Source organism: Dama dama, chromosome 14 (assembly GCF_033118175.1).
Source record: "Dama dama isolate Ldn47 chromosome 14, ASM3311817v1, whole genome shotgun sequence".
Lineage (NCBI taxonomy): Eukaryota > Metazoa > Chordata > Mammalia > Artiodactyla > Cervidae > Dama > Dama dama.
Genome location: NC_083694.1, coordinates 58,686,122 through 58,690,625, shown reverse-complemented (window position 1 = coordinate 58,690,625; position 4,504 = coordinate 58,686,122).

Below are 4,504 nucleotides of genomic sequence, written 5' to 3'. Positions count from 1 at the left end.
GTCCACAACTACTCAAGCCCTTGTGCTCTAAAGCCCGTGCTCCACAACAAGAGAAGCCACCTCAGTGAGAAGCCTGCACATTGAAATTGGAGAATAGCCCCTGCTCACCACATCTAAAGAAAAACCTGCACAGCAAAAAAGACCCCAGCACAGCCAAAGATAAAGATAAAATAAATTAATAAAAATTTTAAAAACTTGCATTATTAGCTAAATACTTCTGAGTGATGGTAGGAAATTTCAGAATCCTTAAGAATAAAAAGAAACATATTAAGTATCAGATATTTGGGTCCCCAAGATGGCTGAGTGATAGCCACAAATTTTTTTTGTTTAGTCACTAAGTCGTGTCTGACTCTCTGCGACTCTGTGGACTGTAGCCCGCCAGTCTCCTAGGCAAAAATGCTGCAGGAATACTAGGATTTCCTAGGCAAAAATACTGCAGTGGATCGCCATTTCCTTCTTCAGGGGATCTTCCTGACCCAGGGATTGAACCCATGGCTCCTGCATTGGCAGGCAGATTCTTTACCACTGAGTTACCAGGGAAGCCCCCAAGATGGCTGAGAACTCTTTTCTCAGCACCTCTTCTTGGAAGCTTCCAGAAAAAGGTGGCTGAAGGTAAGAACCTCTGAAATCTGTCCCTGTCCCTAATGTGTGTAGAGGGGAAGAGGAGTATGGTTAGAATGTTTGGGATACCTAATCTCACAGACAAGGCAATAACAGGATAACATATTCAACAAAGACTGCTAATGCTGATGAAACCTTTGAAGAATTCAGATGAATCCTTGGCGTGTTCATCCTGGGCCCCTTGAATGTCATACAATCCTGAGTGGGATATTTCCTCTCTATGACTTCATTTGTAAGATGACACTGTTCTTTTTCACCAGTACATGTGGACCAGCTAATTAAAATACTGTACTGGTTCATTCAAGAAGTATTTACTGAGTTCCTACTACATACAAGGCATCGTGCAAATGGACTGTCTAATATGACATAGAAATTTAAAAATAGATTGCCATAAATAAGCTCCATGATAGGGTTATGTAAAACCTTTCAGATAATTTTAGCTGTTTGTATACACAAATAGGACTTCTAATTCTACCATTTGAATGACTTAACCTGTATTTTTCCACCATCAACCCTCCCTTCCAAACGAGTTCATTCATCTTAGTCTGCAGCCAATTTCCATCCACTTTCTAATGGTAGGATTAGAGCTGTCATGTAAGATTGTGCCCTCTACAAGGACATCTCACCAAAGGGGGAAACAGGGTAGAAATACTCTACGTTCTACTGGCTAAGCCATAAGACCTGGCCTTGGTGCGTTCACCCAGAGGAAGGAAATAGTTCTCTAATTTGCACGAATGTCCCTTATATTTTAATTGTGGCCCTCCTCAGTTGGTTCATGGGCCAGAGATGGAGTAAATGGACAGAGTTTAGTATTATAATCAAATAAGATTTACAATAAAGATACATATAATGGCATAAATGGTGTCTATCTAGCTATGTGGTAAGTCACTCATATAGGTGGCTATATTTTGTGTTCTTTTTACTCAGCCAAGCCAACTATGGGGAAGCAAGAGAGAAGGAGAAGGAGGCCACAGTGAAAGCTTGGTGAGTTCCTCTGGAGCCCAAGTTTGGGCTTCTTCCTCAGCAGAGGGTCCCCATCAGCTAAGTGTTTCCAGAGATCTTGTGTCCAGGGATCTGAAGGCATAGTTAACCTACTGAAAGACACCAGCATCTTCCCTCTGAACCAAAGAGAGCAGGCATCAGAAGCCTCAATCTCTAAAGGAGAAGCTGTTGGGCAAGTAGATCAATGAGCAGCTGCTTTCACCATCAGGGATGAAAGCTGGAGGCCAAAAATACCTTTTCTTGTCATGCAAAGGTTGGGGGGAATGAGCCTTATAAATGAAAGAAAACCAAGTGGTATGATTTAAAGAAAGGACAGCAGTCCTCCAAAACTCCCCCAAAACCATATGCAAAATTCTGCCAGATTCATTTGACTTAACTCCTCTCATGGCAAGTTAAGGTCAGGTGGATTGTTTACAAGTCAGTCTCACTCTGGGGAGAGTTCATTTAATTATTTTGATTTCCTAAGTGCTAGCTGATTCACTGGAGCAAAAGGAACTTTTGCTGGATTGAGAGTAGCCTGCAGAGGTTTGGCAGAGGTGTGCTGTGGGCTAAACTGTGTATATCCCCAATTTAAGTCCTAGCCCCAGTACCTAAGAACGTGACCTTGTTTGGAAATGGAGTAGTTGCTAATGTAGTTAGTTAAGATGAGGTCCTATTGGAGTAGCATGGACCCCTAATCCAGTACAACTGCTATCCTCATAAAAAGGGAAAGTTGGACACAGAGACCCACACACAGGGAGAACACCAAGTGAGGACTGGAGTTATACAGCCACAAGCCAAGGCACTGCCAGCAGCTGGGAGAGAAGCCTGGCACAGACTTTTCCCTGGTGGCTTCAGAGGGAGCACAGCTCTGCCAACACCTTGATTTTGGATTTCTGGTCTCCAGAACAGTGAGATGGAAAATCTGTTGCTCCAGAAGCCACCCAGTTTGCAGTGGGTTGTTATGGCAGTCATAAGATACTAATGCATTGTGAATGGGGAGAGAGTGGTGAGACATAGTGCTTGTGATGGGCTCTGGCTTTCCAAAAACGACCACAACCATACCTCCACCCACATGTTCTTCCCACAACGTGACTTTGCCAATCTTCCCATTGAGTGTTGAGGTCTCTATACCCTCCCCTTGAACCCGAACAGGATTTTGTGACTTCTTTGACTAATTAGAGGTATAGTGAAGGTGACATGATGTGGCTTCCAAGGCTAGGCCACTTCTGCCCTTATCTCTTGGGACACTTGCTCTGAGGGAAGCTAGCTGCCGTGTAAGCGGTCTTGCTGCCCTGAGGCCACCATGCTGTGAGGAAGCCCAATCTAACCCACACAGAGAGACCACATGGAGAGCCCCGGAGTCTACACAGAGAGAAAGATGTCTGACCCTCCACCCTGAGTTGCTCCAGTCCTGCACTGTTTTAATTCCAGTCACTATCTGACTATAATCCCAAGCCAAAACTGCCTACCCAAATCCCCAACCCACAGAAACTCTGAAAGATATTAATGATAAAAACAATTGCTGTTGTTTTAAGCCACTAGGGCTTGGGATTTGTTACACAGCCTGCAGGGGTAACTGGAAGATGAAAGGACTTTGGAGAAAGGAAGCCCAAAGGGAAAGAGAGATGCAGAGATGTTACAGTGAGATCAAAGGCTAAAAGATGGCAAAAGTTCAAAGAAAGAGAGGTGGTGAAGGCATTTCAGGAAGGACAGTGGCGGCTTTTTCTCCAACAAGGGCAGTGCAGTCAAGTGGAAAACATCTGGGCTGGAAGACAAATGACCCCACACCCCTCCAGTGCTGCTGCCCACTGGCACTTTGAGCAAATGCCTTTCCCTCCCTGGAGAACGTTTTGTGAACTCATGGTGTGTGGAAGAACAGCTCACCCTGGAAATGTGGAGCTAAAGAGCAAGAATTGCACCCCCCCACACACCCGTGCATCAATTCTGGGGCCTCCAGGCACCCTCTGACTGTGATGGGTTGTTCTCATGTAGACTCTGCTGCTGGAAGATGCACTGACCAGCCGAGACAAGCATTTGACCACTTGGCAATCACAGTAAATGAATCCAATGACACTCCAGTTTATGCACCCACAGGGATGCTTGACCTACATCTGTTAGGGCAAAGACCCCAGACACAGGTGATGAAAACAAGGTGTGACCACTCGGAGGGACCCTGCCCAAAAATGATCAACTGGCCTCCCTAGAGGACGATTATTCCTCAGGGCCACAACTGCAAAAAAATCTCTTCTTAGGTTAAAAATAGAAGAGGAAAAACCAAGTATGTAGTTCCTTGGAAATAAGGAATGAGCCAGAAGAACTTGAAAATAGTGGGAGAAGCAGAGGAGGCCAGCTCTCTGGTGGGACAGCTCATGCCTATGACAGAGGAGCCTGGGCCAGGAAAGCCTTGCCTGACTTTCATTCTGTTCTTCAAACTGCTTTCCTCCCTTCCCTCATACACTGTCATTTAAGTATGCTATATCTTGGTCTGTATGTGCTTAATGAGAAAATATATAATAAATAGAGTTTAAAAAACAAGATGAATAAGAAGGGAACTGAACATATGTCTCATCCAGTATTCTTAACCCAAATAGTAATCTGCCAGGCTCCTCTGTCCATGGGGATTCTCCAGGCAAGAATACTGAAGTGGGTTGCCATGCCCTTATCCAGGGGATCTTCTCAACCCAGGGTTCAAACCCAGGTTTCCCACATTGCAGGCAGATTCTTTACTGTCTGTGCTACCAGGGAAGCCCAAGAATTCTGGAGTGGATAGTCTATTCCTTCCCCAGGGGAATTTCCTGACTCAGGAATTGAACCGGGGTGTCCTGCATTGCAGGTGGATTCTTTACCAGTTGAGTTACAAAGGATGCCCAAGTAAAGACAATCCAAAGTCAAAAGATGA